Here is a 23,149-nt window from a genome sequence, read left to right on the forward strand (position 1 = left end):
AAACTAATCTCCAATGTGATGGTCTTGGGAGGTGGGGCCTTAGGCAGGTGGGTAGGCCATTAAGGTGGAGCCCTCGTGATGGCTTTAGGCCTTTGTAAAAGACTCCAGGAGCTCCCTCCCGCCACGTGAGGACACAGCTGTCTAGGAACCAGGAAGGGGGCTCACACCAGACACCGAATCTGCCAGCTTCTTCTCCATCTTGGACTTCCGATCTCCAGAGCTGTAACAAATAAATTTCTGCTGCTTATAAGCCACCCCATCCATGGTATCGTGATACAGCAGCCTGCACGCACTGAGACAGCTCTTCTCTGAAGTGGGGATGATAATAACACCTGCTTATGAGGTAGTTTGTTGTGAGGATCCAAACGGCAACCACATCTGAAGACCAGAAACATGTGGGGCTGCTCTGGGCCCTGGCAGCTGATGGGACTAAATGATAATGACAGGTAGGGGAATGGATCCACCAAAGTGCCAGGTGTGCGGTTAGCATGCCACTGGTCCGCATGTGACCCTAGGTGTCAGCCCCATTGAAACAACTGAGGCTCGGAGAGATTTAGTTACGTGTCCAAGGCCACAGTTACTGAATCATTGGGCCACAATTCGAACTGAGATCCATCTGATTCCTCAGTTTCTCTTTGTGACTGTGAGCACCAGCTCTCACTGGTCTCCCCGCCTTCCCCCTTCTCCCCACGTCAGCCAGAGGGATGCGAAGAAGGGGTAAAGCTGACCAAGTCTCCCCCTTCCCGAGATCCTCGGCGACATGACTCGGCACAACACATGATCGGGGTGAGATCCCAGCCTGGGGAAAACACTGCTACGAAAACATTACTGAGACTAACGGTAAGGTTTGAATTTGTGGATTAAACAAGAGTATTGTTGTATCAGTGTTACATTTCCTGATTTTGATAACCGTCCTGGGGTTTTTGAGAATGTCATTGTCCTGTGACTCTATGCTGAAGCATTTATAGGGATCAAGGGACACAACGTCTGCAACTCCCTCTCAAATGTCCAGAAAAGTGAGATAAAAGAACTGGGGGTAAAGGACATATTTTTGACTGGTGAATCTAGCAAAGGGAAATTCTTTTCACCATTCTTGCTAGTTTTCTGTAGATTTGGACTTGTTTCAAAAAAAAAAACAAAACAAAAACCCCCTACATACCCACCCAAGATAAATAAAAACCTCTATGCCTGCCCACACGAAAGCTTGTACGTGAACGTTCACAGCAGCATTGTTCATTATAGACGAAGAGTGGGAGCAACCCACTGATCAGCAGCTGGTGAATAGGTAGACCGAATGTGGTAGAGCCAGAGGATAGAATAATATTCAGCCGTAAAAAGGAATGAAGTCTGATCCGTGCTATCGTTATGCTGAGTAAAAGGAGCCAGACAAAAGAAGCCACGTGCTGTACGATCCCATTTACATGAAGTGTCTCAAACAGATAGAAAGGAGCTGAGTGGTTGCCCAGAGTTGGTGGGGAGTGGGAAATGGGGAGTGACCTCCTAATGGGTACAGGATTTCTTGTTGGGATAATGAAAATGTTCTAGGACTAGTGGTGATGGTTTCATGGCATTAAAAGTATATGAAAAACCATTGAATCGTATACTTTAAATGAGCGAGTTTTATGGTATGTGACTTGTATAGCAATTAAAAGTAACAGCAATGACAACTAACGCTTCGATGACAATGGATTGCCCTTGGGATCAACCCTCAAATCCCTGGCGTACTGCAGGACCACCTTGGCCTCTCCCAGCCTTTCTCACCAGGCTCCTGACGGAGGCCTGCCTTTGTCCCTAGGTGCTGCCCCTGGACCTTTGCACCTGCTCTTCCGCCCCACCCTTGTCTGACTAACTCTCCTCACCTCACAAGTCTTAGCTTACAATTCACTTCCTTCTGGGAGGTTCCCCCCAATCCCCAGAGTCAGCATTGGCGATAATTTCCAGATGGCTTCTTTTGATGGTCATGCCCAACACACACGTGACTTCATGACTGTTGCTGCTTAGGGTGAGCCTAAGGGAGTCCTCTGGGAACCCGTTTCAGAAAAAAGAAAAACAAAGTTGGTTGAAAGAATAAATTAAAGGAACAAACACTAGAGGAGCAAAAATTGTGAAATAGTCCTTTAGGAATTATAGAAGTTGGGAAGCCCTCCCCCCTTCCCCCCAGGGCCGCTTAACTCCACTTGACCTCCCACAGCAGCTACCAGGCCACATCTGTCACACCATGGGAGATGCTTTGTTTTATGTCTATCTCCCCCGCTGGGGTGTGAGCCCCCCAAGGACAGGGCTGGGGCTGTCTTGTCACCACTGTGTCCCCAGCTTGGCCTGCACAGGGCGGGTCATGGAGCAGGTGTGCGGGGAGTGGGTGTTGAAGGGCCCCATGCCAAGCTGTGGAATGTGGCCTCCCTCAAGGGCGCTAGAGAGCCACAGGAGGGTTCTGCCGAGGGGCAGGGGGAGGGAGCGTCAAGGTCAACCTGCGCTTCAGAAGCTCCAGGCTGCCTGTCTGCTGTAGACCCAGAAAATCAACACTGCTCTCCCTGTGCTTTTCCTATCAGACTGCTTTTTGTCCTTCTCTCCCTCCTCTGGGAAGCTTTCCCCAAACCCAGGCTGGGTCAAACACCTGCTCTGGGCTCCCACAGCACCGCCCCCCCCCTCCCCCGCCCGGCCCTCTCCCAGCCCTGTCTACCCTGGGGGGTGGGGGCTGGGTCTGCATCCCGGACAGACCTGTGAGAGCTCAGTAACCACTCCAGAGCTGGTGCATGGACTGGACCTCACTCACTGCCACCTCCCAGACCTCCCATTCTTTCTTTCCCCCGGCCCCTCCCTTTTGTACACTGTCATATGCATTATTTTCTAAATTGTATGTAATCAACACCTCTGCTTTCTCATGACCTTCTTGAAATGTTTTAAATTTTACATTTTAAAAAATGTTTATAACATAAAATGTACCATTTCAAAGTGTATGTATGATGTGGTGGAATCAAGAACATTCACTACGACCTAATTCCAGAACTTTTCCAGCTCCCCAAAAAGAAACCCTGTGTCCATCTGGCAGTCATTCTTCATTCCTTCCCCTCCCCTCCTCCGTCCTCCCCCCCTCAAGCCCTTGGCCGCCACTGATCTGCTTCCTCTCTATAGATTTGTCTCTTCTGGACATTTCATATGAATAGATCCTACAATGTGTGACCTTAAGTGTCTGCCTCTTACACTAGCATCATGTTTTCAAGGTTCCCGTAGCACAAATTAGGACTTTTTGTTCTTTTATGGCTGATTAATAGTCCATTGTATGGATGGACCACATTTTGTTTATTCATTCATCCATCGATGAATATTTTGGTTGTTTCCACCTTTTGGCTCTTCTGAATAGTGCTGCTGTAAACATTTGTGTACAAGTTATTGTTTAAATACCTGTTTTTCATTATTTTGGGTATATACCTGGGAGTGGTCATATAGTAATTCTATGTGCAACTTAGTGAGGAAACACAAAACTGTTTTCCATATTGGCTGCACTCATTTACCCCCCACCCCCACCCCCACAGTGTATGAGGGTTCTGATTTCTCCACATCCTTCCAATATTTTTATCCGCCCCCCTCCTCCGTTTTCATTATTGCCATCCTAGTGAGTGGGAGGTAGTTTTTCATTGTGGTTTTGATTTGCATTTCCCTAATGACTAAAGAGCTGACCTCAGCTCCCTCACCCACCTCACTAAAACCACCTCACGCTCACCACTGCAGTGTGGTTCATCTTAATCTCCACCCCACACACTTTTTTTCTCTTTTGCAACTTTAGGCACCTTTGTGTCCCTCTTCTGCCGTTCTTGGTCTTCCTCTTGTTTTTTTTTTTTTTTTTTTTTTTTTTGGAGAGAGATGTGGGACCTTGGGTCAGTTATTTAACTTCGCTGTACCGCAGTTTCTCCATCTGTGAAATGAGAATGATAACAATTCTGACTTCAGGGTGATTCGATGAGCTAATGTATATCGAAGGCTGAAAAGTGTGTCTGGCACACAGTAAGCATCAGATAAGCGTTTAATGGTGAGAAGGGTAGGAGGGCCAAGGGTGAAACTTTTCCTCTGTGAAAGGTACTTCAAAACATAAAATTTTCCCCAAAACAGAATTTTAGGAAAAGCTATCAGAAATTATTTTCTTTTATTTATTATTTTTTAAAAAACCCTCTGCTGCAGAAAGTAGATATATAATTGTTCACCTTTGTCAAGAATCTGATTAAGTTTCATATAGCTTTTAAAACAATGCAACAAAACACACACTTTTTAGCAGCAAGTGTAACAGGTAGTTAAAACTGTGAACACTGAGCAGGGCTGCCTGAACTGAAATCTCTGTGGCCCCGATTTTGGCAATTTCGTAAACACCCTGTGACTCAGCTTCTGGATCTGTAAACTGGGGATATTAGAACCTCCTACCTGCTAGGATCATTGCGACATTCACTGAGTTTATCTATGACTGGCGGTGCCAGCTCGGTTAAATGTCCCATATGACTCCATCGTCTTGCAGCCAGGAAAATTTTCACTCCGGGCCTGGGTGACTTTCATAGTCATCTAAACCATGTTTCACAAACCCTGGAGCTCACTTACGCAGAGGAAGTCTTTACAAGTATGATCTGTTAACAGGCCAAAACTCAGCTGCAGGAAGTCCTCTTCTCCAGGTCTCCCAGAACAGAGTCATAATAAACTTCAAAACCAAACAAAACACACCCCTCTGCCCATCACGTCATTTTCCTCAGGAGTCGGCTTCCTTTAAGAAAAGGGGCCTCTCCTAAGTTTTGACTTTCCCTTCTCTTTCCTAAGCGGGCCTGATTTGGGTCTCCTCCTCCTGCTTCCCCCCAAGCCTCCTCAGGAAGCAGCCCCTCTTGCAGAGCTAGGATGTTAAATTCTTAGGTAATTACTAAGTCGCTTAAAGCAACAAGTAAACAAGGCCAATCTCTGGATCTGGGTGCCATGGTGCATGAATAGGTGAAGAAACTAATTTCCGGCATGTCCTCACCCCCTCTAGCCATTGCAGGATGCAGGGGGCACAGGTCTGTGACTTCCATAACCAAGTCAAGAGTTTTTCTTAGAGGCAGTAGTGAGGAGGTACACACGTGCAATGGAAAGTCATCAGAGCTTCAAATTTTTATTGACATTGTCATGAATTTCTCTGAATGGGTGATAAAAAGTTCAAACCTCAGAAAGGTACAAAAAGATCTACCCTCCACCAAACCTGTCTCCCTCCCGGACAATTGCCATTATCATTTTTTTTCTGCTTTCAAAGATATTCTTGGCTTTTAATAAGCAAAAGCTTGTATTTCACACACACACCCTGTCCTGGAGCTTTTAAATTATACACTCTGCTCTTTTCTTTGCATTTCCCCCTTGACTGGATGCATAGCTCATTCCGTGTCGGTTCATGTTTCGGCTATTTCATGTCCCATTGTGGGCAGGACCACAGCTTATTTAACGAGTCTCCCCATGGATAGACAGCTCCGTTGTTTCCGGGTTGTTTCTCCTTATACATTTTTATGAAAACAAAAACGATGCTCCTCATCCCTTAGTAAGCGTTTAACAAGAAATGGGCGGAAGCCTCGTCCTGTCGACCCCGCGGGGTCCGCAACCGCCGAGGGCACCAGCATGCCCAGGGGCCCAGCGATCCAGCGGCGGCTCGTCCAGAGCGGGCCTGCCTCGCAGGAGCTGTCAGGCGCGAGCCGGGGCACTCTGGAGTCCCGCCCAGTGGCCGGCCCGCAGTCCGGTCGATTCAAATCCAGCCAATGGCAGCGTGTAAACAAACCCACGCCCCGCCCCTCGATGAATAATACCCGGAGCCGGTGCGAGCCGCATTTAACCCTACGGAGTTGGGGGGCGGTTTGGAGTTGTGGCCACGCCCCCAGACTTGAGCCAATGGGAAGCCAGGCCCCGCCCCCCGCACTTGCCGCGCGGAGGACCCGAAGCCGGGCTGGGCTCGCAGCTGCCTGATTTGGTCGCCTCTCACCGTTTCGGCTGCACCGGCGGGCGCGCAGGGCTGGGAGCTGGGACAGCGCGTTACCGTTGGATGAGCCATTTTCAAGGGCGCGGTCAGAGAACAGAGGTCGCCCCGGACTCAGTGCCCTCTGGAGTCTTCCTTCCTTTCTCCTGCCTGGTGCTAAAACCCGGATCCTGGAGAAATCTTTGATGGAAGCTTGCTCCCCTCACGACTCACTGAACGAAGCTTGGAGGGTGGCACGGGGTGTTTTAGGATTGGGCAAGGCTTTTTCTTGTTTTGTTCCCCTTGTTATCGAAATGTCACATACATACGGAAAAACGCACGCATCGTAAAGGTGCTGTTCGACTGTAAATTAAAAATACCCATTGCACCGGCATCCTCCCAAAAGAAACGAGCTGGGTTGGCAAAGTTTTCAAGAACTTTGCAGCTGCCAGTGCGAGGGAGGAGCCACGATGGGCGTTGTTTAGACTTTCTGAGGCACAAACCAAAAAAAAAAAAAAAAAGTGTGATCAGGCTAGACGTTGATCAGGGTCCTGCTGGGCGAGTAAGAGGTGTAAGGCTCAGAAGTAAAGACCTGGGGGTGGGGAGGACTAAAAATAAGAGCGGATGGGGTAGAAAATGTTGTACTTGTGGGGAGGGGGGCGCTCCTGGCTGAAGCATTAGGAGGGGAAGGAGGACTTGGAGTCCTGTGTGCTAATACGGAAAGTTGCATCAGGCCTCAGGGACAGAGCAGGTTAGTCTCCAATGTACTGGACCTTCCCACAGCAAACATCAGATTTTCCTGATGTTCCTTTTTAGCTGTATGATTATAGTTCAAACCGTTCATTAAAGTGTAAGATAACAGGCCTCGAAATCCAAAGTCACGTTGAGACCATAGGATTTTCACAACCCCAGGACCAATGTCCGGTGTATGCTTATTGAATGGCTGCAAGGGCCTAAAAGAGATGCCATTTGCCACCCAGCAAACTTTTTTTTGGAACCCTTTATCGATCAGCAAACATTTGTGAGATGTCCATCACTTGCCCAGCCCTATGTTAGGAAATATTGTGACTCACATGGATTAAGTCCCAAATTGGCAGGCAAGGACCCTGTGCCAGGAGCCCAGCCGAACACAGGGGTGCAGCATAACTGCTGGTTGAGGAAGAATGGATGCATCTTCTTTGGTCCTAATATATCACCTCTCTATGCTGCTTTGTCCCTGTCCCAAAAGAGCTTCCCTGTCCATTGTCCCATCACGACCTCTCTGTAGTCCTCCAAGTCTGGACTCTGAGGACTGACAGAGCTGGGTCTGGATCCTCAGCTACAAGACCTCAGTATGGTTCCTTACCCTTTCTGAACCTGTTACTCTTTCATTTGCTTATTGTGTGTACCCTAACAGATACTGTGTTTATTGGGGGGCAGGGGTAGGAACTAGGCAGCTTTTGGTCACTACCACATCTCTGGCACACACTAGATATTCAATTATTTCCTGTATGAATGAACTTGGACAGTCATCTCCCCATGCTTCAAACTTGCTAACTCTGAGCTAGCCAGTCCTCAAGTTTTGAGTCTCTAAGGACCTGGCAGCTATGACAAGAGACACAAGTGCCGCCCAGCTCAGATCAGGTCCCACTTCCTGGTTGTGTGACCTTGGGCAAAAACACTTTTTCCTCTCAGAGCCAATTTAGTTTTGTGCACTGTAAGATGGGCGTAACTGAAGGTCTGCAGATGGGGGTTATCAGGTGTCTTCCCAGTAGCGCTTGGCACCAGTTAAGGGAATACTCAAGGTGTACTTCATCTTAGCCAGTGGGAGGGCAAGCTACACAGAAGTCAAGTCCAAGTGTGTCTACTGCTGTTCCCCTGAGGGCCACAGACCTCCAGGGCATGACCACTGTTTACAGATGTACCACTCTTACATTAAGTTTGGGGCAATGCACGTGTTCACTTCCAGAATCGATCGTTTCCTTTTCATGTAAAAATCAGTAATAACAGCCAGCACTTATCTGGAACATGTTTCCAGGTGCTGCTCTCTCTCCGTGATGGCTTATTTCATCCTAAGACCGACCCTACGAAGCCAGGTCTATTAGAGATGAGAAAATGAAGGCACAGAGGGGTGAAGTAATTTGCTCAAGGTCACACAGCAGGAAAGTGACAGGCGGGATATGAACCAAGGGCTCACTGGCTGGAGTTACGGCCCTTAACCCCTTGGTCTTTAACAAATTATTTTTTTTTAAGAGAAAAACGTTTAAATAATGAGTATACTACCAAAATACTGGGATAAATACTAAATACTAAAAAAAATACAGATATGTCTCAATCACTTATTTATCCTACACACATTTACTAAGCAGCTTCTGTGCGCATGAAGGTACTAAGAGAGACAGAAGATACGAAGAGACCAGAACATAAGTCTCCTGGCCTGTGCGCTCTCGGAGGGCAGGCACCGGCTGTCCTGGATCCCTGCCGGGCCCTCAGCCCGGCACAGGGCACAGTAGGTGCTCACCACGCGTGAATCTCAGTGTCCCGCCCGCGAGGCTTTCGCCACCAGGTTCGGCGGAAACGTGCCCAGCACCGCCGCGGCATCTTGGAGCTCCTGGGAATCCCACCGGCGCGGCCCGAGGGGCCGCGAGGAGGCTCTGCGGCAGGACGGACCCGCGTCCGGTCCCCGGCGCCCGCCGCAGCTCCGCGAAGACCGGCCCGGGTGAGCGACCAAGCCGGCTCAGGGGCCCCGCCAGTCGCCCCAAAGCCCCCGCCGCCTTCCACCCTTTTCGCTCCGACTCCCGGCTCCTTCGCGGTTCCATTAGCGGGGCCTCCTCTCTTTCTCCATCCTCGACTTCCGCTCTCTTTTCGAACCATCGCGTCCTCCCGCCCGGCGACCTTCCCCCGAAACGGGGGCGCGCCCCAGGGGCACGGCCACCCCTCCCCAGCCGGGCCAGGTGCCCGGGGTCCGGGAGCGCGAATCCCTTTAGCCTTTCCCCGGACCCGGAGGATCGTTCGCGGTAACCCGAGGACTCCACTAGAGCGAGCCTTGGAAGGCGCGCCCCCAAACCCCCCGGCCTGGGGCTGGGGAGGGGGCGGTGCTGAAGCTGGGCGGGGGGGGGAGTCCCCTCCCGGGCCGTCCGCAGCCTCCCATTCGCTGACGCACCCGCCGCTCGGCGCGGGAGCCGGGCCGGTTCGCCGGGAGCGGGGCGGGGCTTCCTGGGCCCCGCCCCCGGCGAGGGCGGAGGGAGGAGGCGGAGGAGGAGGAGGGGGGGCGGAACACAAAACCTGCAAAGGTTTATTTTTTTCTTTTGCATTTAATTAAAAAAAATTTTTTTTTTTTTTGCAAACCCGAGGGGTCCTCCGCGGAGCGGGCGCGGGGCCGGGGCGCCCGGGCCGCGCGGGGCAGCGGCGGGGGCCCGGCGGAGGCTGCCGCTCGGCCGCCATGCGATCAGGCAGTGCGCTGACCGGCCCGGCCGGCCGGCCCCTTCTGGGTCCTCCCTGTGCAGCCCGTGCGGGGCCGTCTCGGAGACCCCGCGCCGACGGCTGCTCAAACATCAGGGTGAGTTTCTCACAATGTAGCAATTTCTCTTTAAATCTCTTAACTCTCTCTACCTGCGAGTCGGGGCTGTGACAGGGCGCAAAAGCGAGGGGGGAGTGGGGGTTGGCGGCGAGGGTGTGTGTGGGGGGAGCCGGAGCCGGGGCCGAACCCACCCCCCCGACACTCACACACTCAGCCCCCCAACCGGGGCGCAGCGCCCGCTACCTCTTTTTTTGCTCGGCGCCCACCGCCCCTGGCAGCCCCGCCACCCCCCGCGTCTCTCCCACCATCACCGCCGCCCCGATCCAGCGGGGACCCCCCCACCGCCCCGGGCTCCCCTGCCCAAACCCGGCGCCCGGTGCCTCCCGGCCCTCCCGCCGGCTGCCGGGGATACAATGGAGCAGCGGAAAAACGAGACCTAACGTTCCATGGGGGAGGGGAGGGGAGACCCCCTCCCTCGGCCCCAAGGCCCCCTCCCCTCGCTCTGCTCTTCGCCTTTGGGGGAAGAAGAGGGCAGCGGGGCAGCGGATGGTGATTTCCCGGCCGGAGGCGGCGAGCCTTCATCTCCCCCGCTCGCCCGTCCCCTGCGCCCCCTACCCAAATGCCTCCCGGGGGCCGCCGAGGAGAAACGGGGCCTCCGGCGAGCGGGGCAGAGATGGATGCGGAAGGAGGCCACCGGGTCTCCCCCTCCCCACCGCTCCTAAACAATGAAAAGAGTTGACTTGGTCCCCTACCCCCCAGCAGTGAGAGGCGCTGACCCCCTCCCCTCGAGCTGGCAGGTCCTGGAGGGGGGCCGTGACGGGGAGGGGGGAGTGAGGAGGGAGGTGAGCCTTACCCTTGTCACCTCCCGGGATTTGGGGAGGTCCCCCATCGCCACCCCCTCGGCCTGGGAATGGAAGGCACCAGGCCCAGCCCGGGCACCGCGCTCGGGTGGTGACCTTTAGACAAAGGCAACCCTTTCCCTGGGGTGAGCTCGGGCGAGCCGGGCCCCTGCGGAGAGCGGCCAGGCCGCGGGCACCCGGAGGGAGGGATGGAGGAGGAGGGAGGAGGGATGGAGCCATCTGGTTTTCCCATCCCCGGCTGCCCCTCGGCTGCTTCCCCGGCTGCTGTCATAGGCGGCCGCGGGGAGACAAGGGACCAGGGGCTGCCCAGGCTTTGGTCCGCGGCCAGCGGGGCAGCGGGCTGGGCGCCGCGGGAGGGCTCTGGCTGGGGCGAGGGCGCCGGCGGTGATCGGAAGGCACCGTGGCTCTTTCCTCTGCGCGCCCCTTTGTTTTGCTTTGTGGTTCTGAGCAGCTCAACTTCCCGGGAGGTGGGGTCAGAGGCCGCTGTGTCATCTCTCCCGGAGGGAGGCCCGGGTGACAGATCCCAGCCCTCCGGTGTTCCCAGACGGGGGGCCGCGGTTCTCGCCCAGACTCCAGTCCGGACAGTCGGCCCCTTTTGTCACACAGCCCTCCTGTAGTACAGCGAGGACCGGGCGATGTTCTGCGCGTCGGCGCTTCCTCTCCGAGGGCGCCAGTCAGGGAAACAGTTTGTAGAAACATCCAGGACCCCAGCATCTGGGATTTGCGACAAGTGCTCCATGCTTTCAGCTGGGGTGGGGGGCTAGGGACGGGGGCCCAGTCAACTCTGACCTCGGGGGTGCTGGCAGAACAGGGGAAGTGACAGATCAGGAACTGACCCCTTCCCATGCGCTGGTGTCAGTTGGGACTTAAGGGGCATGTTGACCTCCCCCACTCTGGTGGGTAGCTCCCCCACTCCTGGAAGCCGGAAATAGCATCTCCCTACCCAGGGAGCATTATAGATTGGCTGCTGCTAAGTGCATCATGCACTGGCCACAAGTGGAGAAGGAAATAGAGACTCTTAGTCCCATTTCACAGACAGGCTCATGGAGGCTCAGAGAGGTTGAGCGGCCTGCCCAGGGTCACACAGCCCCAATCTGTAACCCACTCAAGTTTCTCCAACTCAGCTCAAAGCCATTAGTTCTTGATGCCCCTCCTTGGCACTCGCTGCCTGTGATTTCAGCTGACCTGGGTCTCGGTGTGGTTCATACACGGATGGTGCTGTCAGAGATTTTCCCTGTGTACTGGGTAAGGAGCCCCTAGAAGCTGGGCCCAGGGGAGGCTCATTCCACCTGGGGCTGAAGCAGAGGGTGTCCTTGTGGGAGCTGAGGCTGGAGGTGTGTGAGTCAGGGCAAAGGGGTCCTCAGGCCTGGCTGGGGGGCCCCGGGAAGCCAGCCCACTGTCATTGTCCTCCACCTGAGCTGGGGACTTGCCCAGGCTTGCTGCTGCTCAGCCTGTGGGGAGGGAGGCTGAGCTGTTGGGGACCTTCAGCATCACTCTGCCCTGTGACCCCCCTCACCCATGGCACCCTGACGCAGCTGACAGCAAACTTTCCTGCCCGTTCTCCGCACGCCCTGGGCATCACTCCTTATGCCACCCTGTGACCCTGGTCCTCAGTTTCCCCCTCTGCAGGGAGGGGCGAGCACAGCTCCCTTAGCTGACCTCAGGGCGGCGGAAACATCCAAGCGTGGTAGTTTTTTTGTTCAGCAGATGGGATCGGCCTGTGTGTGGGGTGAGGAGGACTGGCAGGTGCTGGGCATTGCAGGGTGATCATGGAGGGCAGCCACCCTGGAGGACCTCCTGTGGTGGTGAGGGCTGGCTGTGAGTCGCTCACTTTGGTGACACTCCCCCTTCAGCACTCACTGGTGCTGAAGGAACCTTTGGGGGCCTGGGCTGAGGGAGAGGAGCTAGGGAGGGCCCCGCTCCCCCAGTGAGGGAGTGGCACAGGTGAAGAAGCTGAGTCTGGGGGAGGCCCGTTCCATGTCTGGAGGCAGTGGGAGAGGGGGCTCCGTATTTGTCAGCAGAGCTGGGAGACACATTTAGAGGGAGCCTCCGCCCCAGAGCTGCTGTCCCCTCCTTGATGTGCAAACATCTCTTCTCTTTAGGTGATGGGCATAATAATAATTCTGGTCAAGGGGGGGGGCGGGGGGGTGTGGGGCTGTAGGTCTCTCAGCAGAATGTTTCCTGAAAGTAGGAACGGATTTTTTTTGGGGGGGGGAGAAGCATGAGTAGGGCCCAAAGGGACAGGCCTATGCGCCACCCCCCTTTCTCCTGACTTCCTTCCCAGAGGACTCCGGGGTCCCCCCAAGCCTTCCCTTGGAATGTGGGGTCTTCTTCCCCTTCGCCCCTCCAAGAGGCTGTGGAAGGGCCAAGGGGTCAGCGCCAAGGCCTGAGGCCCCAGGTCCAGCCACCAGCTGAGCTCCCACCAGCCTCCCCGCTCTCCCTGGTGGCTGCCTGGACTCCTGGTCCGAGAATGCAGAGGACTGCTGGTGGGGGAAGTTAATTGGAAACAGGAAAACATGGCATTCCTTTCTAGCCAGCCTGGGCCTGGAAGGCGGCTGAGGGTCTGCCTTTTACCTCTCCTGCCCCGAAAGGCAGGGGGCAGGGGGACATGGTTATCTGGCCCTGACCCCTTTTGGGTCCTCCATCTACCAGAGGTGGAGGTGGGTGATTACGGTCCCCTTAGCTGACCTCAAGGGGGGTGAAAATATCCAAACTTATAGGTACCTGAACTATGCGTCCAAATACAAACGCCGCCCCCCCCCCCGTCAGAATGACTTGCCCACCACTATTCACAGTTCGCATCCTAGGCTGTCCCCTCTCTCTGAGGGCGGAGGGTCTGCCTGAGAGTCGGCTCCTCAGTGGAGGATGCGTCACACTAGAGACACACGGGAAATGTTTGGTCGAATTGTCCCCAAGGATTTCCTCCTCATTCCTCACTAGAATCCTCCCCCACCCTGGAGTACCACCATTAGAGTTTTGTCCCTGCTGACTGAAGCCTTTGTGTCTCGGTGACATGCAAGTTTCCCAAAGGGAGAGAGGGAGAATGTTTTCTAAGACATTTCTAGTTTGGTGACAATTAGTCTTGTGTATTTGTGTATTTATGGTGGCGAGGGAATGTGTTGGCAGGAGAAGCAGGAGAGAGTGCCTTTGTTTCTTTAATTGTTTCCAGTGCAACTTCCTGAGGGCCTACTGTGTGCCAGGGCCCTGGGGCTCAGTAATGACACCTGGACCCAGTCCAGGAGGAGGCTGGAGGTGTCGTTTGCAGGGCCAGATTAGCTGCTGTGGGATTCGTGTATTCTGTCTGGGTGGTCTGTGAAGGCTCTGAGGAGGAGGAGAAAGCAACGGCTCTCTGCTCTCTCTCTCTCTCTCGCTCTCTTTTTCTAAGTGGCACACGCACGCGGGACAAATTCAAAATAGTGAGTGTTGCTCTCCGCCCTCCCTGGCACCTCTGTGTTCCCAGCTCACCTCCCGAGGGGCAGCTCCTCAGTCCTGACATCCCGTATGCACATTGTGACATCCGTGTTTATAGTGTCACAAGTATCCGGCGCAGATGGCAGCGTGCTCTTCCCATTGCCCTGCGTGTGGCTTTTCTCGCTTCGGCTCCCCGGGAGACCCCCTCCGTGGAGTACCTGGAGGGGATCCCCTGTCTCTTTCTTGGCTGCACTGTTGTCCGCGGTGTGGGTGAATCCCCTTGGCCTGAAGAGGATGTGGCGCTGTCTCCAGAAGCTGCTGCAGGTAGCTGGAGGGCATGTGTCCGCATGTCTCACAGGGGACGGAGATGCGGTGACATAAACCCTGATGCCGGACTGCCGGGTCTGGAGCCTACTGCTTGCCATGTGGTCACCTAGGAGGTCCCTTTGCAGCCACATCTTGAAGGAAGTCATCCCTGCTCTTGTTCAGTTCGTCCGACCCGTCTTCACTGGGGTCTTTGCCTCTCGTGACCTCTTTGCCTTGTCCTCCTGCCTGCCCGTGGCCTGCATCAAGTGGAGGTCGAGCCTGTGGGCTCAGGAAGCTGGTCCTCTGTTGGCTCCACCACGTGCTGCCTCAGTGTTGCAGGCAAGAGGCTTGCCCGCCCCAGGCCTCCGTTTTCCCCTGTTGAATGGGTTGATCTCAGTTCCTCCTTTTGGAAGGTTGCAGTAAGGATTTACACCGTAAGGTTCTGTAGGTGGCCTGTCCGGCCCATGGCGGTGTCCTCTGTCATTCTTTGTCAGTTCTTCCTCCTGGGGCCATGAACCCCCTAAGTGGGCAGGCTGTGAAGGGAATGCCGGCTTGTCCACTTCGTTGCATCATGACTCTGGTCATGTGACCCCGTTTCTGGGTCTCATTTTTCTTGTCAGAAATGGGCCCACATTTGGTCCCTCTCAGGGCCTGCTGGGAGGGCCGTGTGGGGCAGTGCTCACCCCAGCTGGGCAGGCGGGGACCAGCAGTTGATGTCATTGTCATTTGCACTATGATCACTGTGCTCCTATGGGACCCTGGCCGACTCCTCCACTCTGAAAGGTCCCCATTGTCTTCCGGAAAGGCACATGGGAACAGTGTTGGCATTTTACAGCGGGCAGCATGTAACAGGCTGCTGTGGCATCAGGCACGGCGGCCTGACCCTGGGAACAGACAGGGCTTCCTGGCCCCATGCCTCAGTTTCCTCATCTAGAAGCACGGGAATGACAGGAGACCCGTCGCGGGGGCGCTCACAGATGTTCAGTGCCTGGCATGTAGCAGGTGCTCAGAAACGTTAGTGGCGGTGGTGATGGTCATGGTGATGATGATGGTGATGATGAAAAGACACAGCAAGGTCTTTCACGAGATCAGAGAGCCCAGTCCTTACCCCAAACCCCAGGCAGACAGTGTCGGCATGCTAAATGGAGGGCAGTCAGATGCCCTGCAGCCTCAGTTTCCTCGTCTGTAACAGAACTTCTCTCCTGGGGTTACGAGGCTTAAATGAGTGACGATATGAAGAGCTTTTTTAAGATGGGGCCTGGCTTGGAGGGGTGCACAGTGAAGGGTCACTTTATTTATTATTTGCTAATATTTATACAAGTATCACTTTGACTTGTTGACATTTTAAAGCACCCACCGGGAGTCGAGAGGATAGCGTAATCAGCCCCCACATGCCTGTTGCCAGCCTCGGTAATTTTCTGCTGATCTTTTTTGGTTCATTATTATCCCACCCCCACCTTGCACTTTTTTTTTTTCTTTTTTGCTGGAGTACTTTTAGGCAAATTCCAGACATCCTGTCACTTTAACTGTGTTTTCGGTGTTACCAGCGGTATTATTACTTCTGGGGTCCGGAGGCTGTTTTGCCACCTCCAGGACTTGCCCTGTCCTGTGAGGGAGGCACGAGGCCCATTCCTCAGCCTGGGGAGAGCAGGCAGCAAGGAGCGGCTTAGCCTGGGTGTCCTTTATCTGCGTTCCCTTCTTTGGGACCCTGATGAGGTCTCTGTCTTAGCCACCTCAGGCTTCGCACCCTGGGGATTAGGGGACTCACGCCTGAATGGGGGCCTCGTGGGCGTAGGTTCTGATGTTCCATGTATAAATCCTTCCTGTAGAGGGTGAGTTGGAGAGCTTGCCTGGTGGCAGGGGGATGGACGTGATGACCCCGGAGGTGAGGAGTAACTGGGTCCACCAAACGCCAGATTTGAGTCCTCTTTCTGTCTCTTCCAACCTTGGACTTGGGGGCAGGGTGCTTCCCGCGTCTCATCCCAGGTTGGAGAACCGGAAGTACGGGGGTGACGGTGATGCTGGCACCAGTGAGGTCCCGTGTGGAACAGCAAGTGCCCGGCTCAGAGTAAGCGCTCAGCAGAAGGCAGTGTCATCAGTGTTGTCAATGTCGTTCTTTCTTCTGCGTGCACTGAGACGGGGAAGCCACTTGCTCTTTCTGGGATTAAGAGGGTCCGAGGATGGGCTGATGCCCTGGGAGCCCCAGCCAGGCTTCCTGCCACTCCCCCGTAGTACCCTGTCAGAGTACTTCTCAGTGCCTGGGTGGGGGGGGAGGAGGCCCCCATGTGTAGATGGCTCCCCTCCCAGCCTGCTATGCCCCTGTGTCCCAGCCTGGCAGCCTCGGGAACAGAGGCGGGACTGTCTGTGGCTGTAGGACCATTGTTAATGGCCCCTCGTAACCTGGAGGGAGCCCCTGGTGGCCTCTGCAGCCTGTTCCCCCAGGACGTCCGGGGTCGAAGCTCCCCTCAGCCCCTTTTCCAGACGGTGGGTGTTGCCTACCCTCAGGCAGACCCCCATAGCACCTTTGTCACAGGATGGTTGTGACAGTTTGCTGGACTGTCACCTCCCTCCACCCATCCTCAGGCCTGGAGCCCTGTAGGTTGGGTGGGTGGGTGGGGGACCCCTGGAAAAGCTCTTAGCTCTTTGCACTCTCAAACCGGGCCTCCCTGGCTTAGCAAGCTCTTGTCATAAAGGCCTTACCTCTGTCCCCAGAATGTGCCAGTGACCTTATGCTTTTGTGTACACCCTCGTCTCGCAGGGCGTTTTGATGTGTGCGTGTATTCCTCCCCATCTCCTCCTGCCAGTATAATTTACGTACAATAAAATGCACAGATTTTAAGCATCCGTCTCCACTACTCCTGATAAACATGTCCACCGGTGTAATCCACACTCCCTCAAGATCCAGAATGTTCGCACATACACCTGTGTGTATGGGTACATGCGGCCTCCCCAGGCCCTCACCTCTCGTGCTTAGGGTGCATCTTGTCCTCCTGCACCCTGGCTTTGTGCTGTGGATTTTTGCTTGAGGGGATCCGGTTTTATTTCTCCTTCAGTGTCTTTTTGGGCCAGCTCCTTGCTTTTAGGCCCTCACGCTGCTTGTTGTTCCGATTGTTGCTTCACCCAGCCATGGTGGGCCATGGGGTGTGGTCACTGAGGTTTGTTTAAAATTCCCCAGGGCCAGACGCCCCGTTTGCTACTCATTTCTTGTCACAGAGGTGAAGTGACTTGTCCAGGGCTGCACAGCTGGCTGCTAGCAAGCAGGGATTTGAATCCAGGCTTATCCTACTGGTTAAGTCAGGCCCACAGAGCCAGCCAGCCTCCTGAGTCCCTGGCGTCAGAGCTCTGCCCTCAGGGACAGGGGAAGGAGGCAAGCCAAGGACACACCCATCCTCCCTGCTAAGGAGATTGTATCTGAGTCTGCTGGGCCAGTGGAGGCTGGGAGGAGACTTGACTTCTGGGGTGTGCTGGGGTGGCAGGGCGGGCTTCCTGGAGGAGGGGGCTTCCGGGGGCTGGCTTTGGGATGCTTTGCACAAAGGCCTGTTGAAGCTTCATGGGGAAGGAGGGCCTGGGACACTGGGGCTGGGACCTGGGGTGCCGTGGTTTTGTTGATGGGAGGTAGAGAAAGAGGAACTCCAGATGACTCCCATGGCCTGGGTGATGAGGTGGACGCAGCTGCCCTTTCTGAGTTGTGGCAGAGGTGCCTGTGGTTTGGGGAATACAGACCCCGGGGAGCAAAGCTGTAGCAGCCTCTTGTCTGGTGGAGGGATGCAGAGGAGAGAGATGGGGAATGAGGGAATGAACCACAAGGTTCCATGCGAGAGTCGGTGACACCCAGTGACGACTGCAGTTCCGGGGATGGGGATGATTCCTCAGGGAGGGGACGGGAGAGGGCTGAGAACAGGCCTCGGCAGCTGCCCACTTGTAGCACGGACAGAGGGAGGAAGATCAGGGAACAGCCGGCCCGTGTCCCCGGAGCAAAGCAGGGGAGCTTCTAGAAAGTCCTCAGCTTAAATGGGCCTGGGTGGGGCCTCCTGGGCGGGTCACAGCTGTTCTGGAAGCAAAGGGGTCCTGAGCTTACTGGGTAGGTAGGGGTTAGAGACAGACTGGGGTGCGGTGAGGAGCCCTGCAAAGGAAAAGGATGGAGAAGGACGGCATCGTGGATGGAGGCGGGGAGCAGGGTGGAGGGGAGGGAGGAAGGAAGGCAGATGAGAGCTCTTGGCAGCCAGAGATTTAAAATAAAAACCTCGCTACCCTCTTTGGCTCCCTAGGGCCCTCCGTGGCTCCCTAATGCCCTCACCTCCCAGGCAAAGCCCCTCTGGTCTGGCCCGGGCTTAGCTCCTCAACCTCGTCTCCCACATTTCACGTTGTCTTCTTCACCCACCAAGCCTCTTCCTCCCTCCCCAACTTTGTCCTTGCTGTGCCCTCAGCCAGCAGTGATCTCCCCAGCTCCTCCCTGGACTGCAGGCCTCTGGCTTGGATACCACCTCCTCAGGGAAGCCCTCCTCGCTGACCCTGCCCGCCTTCCCTCATGTCACTCAGTTATTCCCAGGTTGGGATTCTTCCCCACGACCTGACTCGCAATGAGCCCGTAGTCGGTATTTGTTGCACAAATGAGGGGCCCGGTGGCCTTTGCACAGATAGGGAGGAGACGAGCACACGCCAGTGTTTTTTTAGAATCTGAGCAGGCTTCGTGGCTCAGGAGAGAAAAGGAGCGAAGGAAAGTTCTAGAAGAGGTAGGAAGGGCTGGCGGTACCAGGTTGGCCCCAAGAATGTTTTCTCACAGGTAGGAGGCGGAGGAGGAGAGGGGTGTGAAGGCAGAGGAAGGCGTGAGACAGGAGGTGGTCAGGAGGTGGGTCGGCGGGTGGGGGCCCCATTGTGTTCCCAGCTTCCGCAGTTCTGGCCCCACCCGGCCCACCCCCTTTCTGGGCGTGGGGTAGGGGACGGGGTCTTAAGAGCACATGGTGGTTCTTAATTTGGGGCAAGAGGTCTCAGGTCCTTTGGGAATCTGCTCAGAGGCCAGGGACCTTTTCCCCAGAGACGTGCACACTGGCTCTCCTAAAGTCTGGCAAAGGATTTCGGGGTGCTCGTGGGTCTGGTCTGGAGCTGTACACAGATTGTGACTGTGGCAGCACTGGTGATGGCCGACATGGCCAGGACACTGGTCTAGGCCCTTCACATGCACTGACCCATTTACTCACAGAGGGGTCCCGGGGAGTCAGTACAAGGTGTGTCCCCATGCAACAGACAAGGAAACTGGGGCTCAGAGCGGTTAGGTGACTTGCTCAGAGTCACACAGCTGCTAAGTGGTGGCCTGGCCTCAGAGCCCAGGCTTGTAGCCACAAAGCTTCGATGCTGCTTTGTTACAAGGGCCAGAATGAGAAAGCCCACAGTCTAGGGGCTGCCCCCCCCCCACGTTTGCCCTGGGATCCAGCTCAGGGCTGGGCCCCTTCCTTTCCCTTTTATCCTCTCTAGTGTCTTTATTAACGTGACCATGGCCGCCCCAGCTTCCTGCAGACAGCGGGTGTGCCTGTGAGCGTGAGCACTGACTGAGCCTGGGTGGGTGACAGGTGGGTATGAGTGAGACCTGCGAGGGCTGCGGAGGTCAGGGTTCACAAGGCCAGCTGCAGGACCGTGAGCGAGGACCCTGTTGCTGTCAGCCTCAGCTTCCCTGTCAGTGACAGGACCTGATTGATGCCTTTCTCTTGGGAGTGAAGCAGATGACAGCACATGTTGACAGACGTGCTGCGTTTACAGCAGCTCCCAGACAGCCTGAGATGCTGCAGCAGGAGACGTTTCTGCTGCTGACCAGTGGCTGTTGACACTGGTCCTTGCAGGGCAGGCTTGCCCCCGCATGAGTCAGGAAAAAGAAAGGATGGTTTTTAGCGACTTTTGGAGGTCGAGATGGCAGCTGTGGGGTCGTAGGTCAACACTAGGTCCTGTTGGGATTGTTGGGGTGCTTGGTTGAGGTGATGTGTTGTCAGGCAGCACAGAAGCACCTTGTAAATGCTGGTCGAGCACTCTTACTGTTGTCGCTGCTGTCATCAGGAACCAGCCCTTGGTCTCTTCCTGGTGCAGGCAAGTTGGGCCAGCCTGGAGACCAACGGTTTCTCAGAACTGAATGTGCATGCAGACTCCTTGGGGAGCCTGTTAAACTGTGGGTTCTGATTCAGTGGATCTGAGGCCTGGTATTTCTGACAGGCTCCAGGTGAGGCCACCGCTGCTCCTGGGTGCAGGACCACACATTTGAGTTGCAAATGTCATCATGTGTTGAGTGCTTTCCACATGGTTGCAGAGCTAACGGACGCCAGAGCTGCTCTGGCTAAAATCGGTTCCTTAGCTCTTAGCTTTCAGGTTTGCCAATTCGAGGGCAGGTCTGTATTAATTATTACACACATAACAAAGTCACACAACACTATGAAAGTCTTCACTGTCTTCCCTTTCTCTGGAGAGGGCACCTCTGTGGGGAGTTTGGGGTGTATTCTTTCAGCCCCCCTTTTCTGTGCATGCATTTTTTCCCTTGATCTCACATATTATATGAATTCTTCTACCCTTTACTTTTTAACTTGAACAGATGTCTCAGAATTGTTTCCATGTCAGCGGTCTAGAACCCCATTGTTTTAGCAGCTGAGCGGTAGTCCATAATTTATTTAACCACTACCTTATGATGTTTTTTAGTTTGGTTCGTTTTTGCAGTGAGCCCATGTGTCATTGTATTTAAAGTGTGTCTCTTACAGACAGCACAAAGTCTCGCAACCTCTATCTGACAATTAGATATTGAGACCAGTACTGTCCAATAGAAATAAATGCAAACCACTTATGTTATTTAAAATTTTCTAGTAGCCACAGTAGAAATAGAAAATTTATGTGTATATATTTTTTGTAACCTAGTATACCCAAAGACTATCATTTCAGCCTGTGATCTACATAAAAATCATTCATGAGACGTTCTACGGTTTTTTTATTGTGGTTAAATGCACATAACATGAAATTTACCAGTCTAACCATTTTTAACTATACAACTTAGTAACAAATATAGCTGCAGTGTTGTGTGACTAGCACCACTATTCATTTCTAGAGCTTCTTCATTGTTCCAAACAGAAGCTCAGCCCGCTGACTACCCCACTCCTTCCCCTGCTGGTAACCGTCTGCTCTACTTCATGACTGTGGACTTGCCTGCTCTAGGTGCCTCATGTAAGTGGAGTCATGCAGCAGTCCGCCCTCTGTGTCTAGCTTATTTCACTGGGCACAGTGTCTCCAGGCCTCATCCGTGTCGTAGCGTGCATCCCTGCTTCATCCTTTTTCGTGGCTGAATAATATTCCACTGTCCGCATACACCACGTTTTGTTTCTCCATCCGCCCATCAGCGGCTGCCGTGAGTGGTGCTGCCGTGAACGCTGGCACACGCAGACGTGTTTGCGTCCTTGCTTCCAGCTCTTTCAGATGTGACCTAGGAGTGGAATCCATGTCATGTGGCAGCTTCGTGTCTAACTGAGGACCTGCTGTTCTCCACAGCGCTGAACTGTTTCCCACATCTCCTCCCATTCTCCACGTCATCGCCACGTTGTCGTACGGTCTGTGTTTCCCACCCAGAGCACGTCTCGCTCTGGACCAGTTGTGTTTCACGTGCCCAGCAGTTGGGTTGCATGGTGCACAGGCAGCTTTAGACCGTTCTCCGTTCCTGGTTGTTATGGATGCGGCCAGATTTAAATCTTCCATCTTGCTATTTGCTTTCAGTTTATCGCCTATGTTCTCTGTTCCTTTTTTCTCGTTTCCTGCCTCTTTTAGATGAATTGAGTAATTGAGTGTTCCCTCTTATCTCCGCGGCTGATTCACACTACCTCTTTGTCACTCTCAAGTTTCCTTTCTGTGCCTAGACTGAAACTTGGGCTTTGAGTTGCAGTGAGATGGGAGCCCAGGGGGTGGGGGGCTTTTGAGCCTGGGAGGGACCTGGCCTGACATGCTGGTATCCACACCTCCCGTTGCTTGTGCAAGAGCATTCTTGCCAGCCAGATTCCTGGAAGAGGGTTTGCTAAGGCCGAGGGAAGCGTGCATTTAGATGTGGGTAGGCCCTGCCAAATTGCATTCCACAAAGCCTTTGCCATTGTCACCCCTTGCGGACGGCAGCCAGGATTTAGTGAGTGACTCCCTGTGCCAGGCCTGTGCCACACCCTAGGGACACTGGTAAGAATCAGCCTGGGTCCTGCTGCTTAAAAGTCTCTCAGCCCAAAAGCCTCTGGAGCTGGCCTCTGAGCTCAGGAAGGTTCCGGTTTCAGAGGAAGGGACAGGGGAGGTGAGGGGACGTTCCAGGTGGTGGAAGGGGGCGTGGCTCTTCCAGGAGACCGGGAACTGGCGGGATTGGGAGGCGGACTGTGTTGGTCCAGGGACCGCATGTGTTGGCTCCCCGTCAGCGCGGGGCTTGTCAGTGGAGTAGGGCGACTGCCTCCTTTTGGGCCTTGTCAGGGTGGATTTCACGAGGGCAGCACAGGCTCATGGTTGGACTAAGTTATCGCCATGGTAGGAGGAGGGGATCGGCGTCAGGAATGAGGCGACCCGACCCAGGGGCAGGCCGGACCCAGGCCTTAGACGGTGTTTACGGCCCACGTCAGACAAACTTGGGCTTGGAGCCCCAGCTCATTCCTTCCTAGGCAGCCTGCTCCAGACGCATGGTGAAAGAGGGAATAGCACCTGAAGCTGCCTTCCAGAAGTGCGACGAGGCTTCGGTCAGTGACACACGGGCAGCCTGGAGCTCACTGCCCTCCTGGACCCTAGTAAGGCTTGATCAAGGTTAAGGTTAGGTGCTATGGCTATTACTGCTTTTCTTGTTGTCATTATTATTAACTTCAGGCCTGTAGGCAACAGCCAGGTTCTTCCTTATGCCCAGGGCTGAGACCCCAGAGAATTGAAGTGAGTCGCTCAGAGTCAGGATGCTGCAAGGCTGGGATGGGAAGCCGGTTTGTCTGATGCGAGCGCGTGAGCCTCATCCGCCACGCAGGCCCCAGCACCCGAAGACCCTTCCACACTTAGCAGAACCAGCAAGCAGGGCGCACTCTCTAGTAACACCAGCAGCATCCGTGGTGGTCCACTCAGCAACTCGGGCAACAGACCTGCCCAGAACTGGCTGTTTAT

At 54.5% G+C, this 23,149-nt stretch overlaps 1 protein-coding gene across 1 annotated transcript in view; it reads left to right on the forward strand.

The window, feature by feature from the left end:
- Nucleotides 1-9,346: 9,346 nt before the first annotated feature.
- Nucleotides 9,347-23,149, forward strand: part of BICRA (BRD4 interacting chromatin remodeling complex associated protein) — a 69,300-nt gene continuing 55,497 nt past the window's right edge. Inside the window, exon 1 of the mRNA XM_016155399.2 lies at nt 9,347-9,485. The gene's annotated coding sequence lies outside the window, so the exon portion shown is untranslated. The remainder of the gene's footprint in view (nt 9,486-23,149) is intronic.

This window comes from Rousettus aegyptiacus, unplaced genomic scaffold (assembly GCF_014176215.1).
Source record: "Rousettus aegyptiacus isolate mRouAeg1 unplaced genomic scaffold, mRouAeg1.p scaffold_m13_p_14, whole genome shotgun sequence".
NCBI lineage: Eukaryota > Metazoa > Chordata > Mammalia > Chiroptera > Pteropodidae > Rousettus > Rousettus aegyptiacus.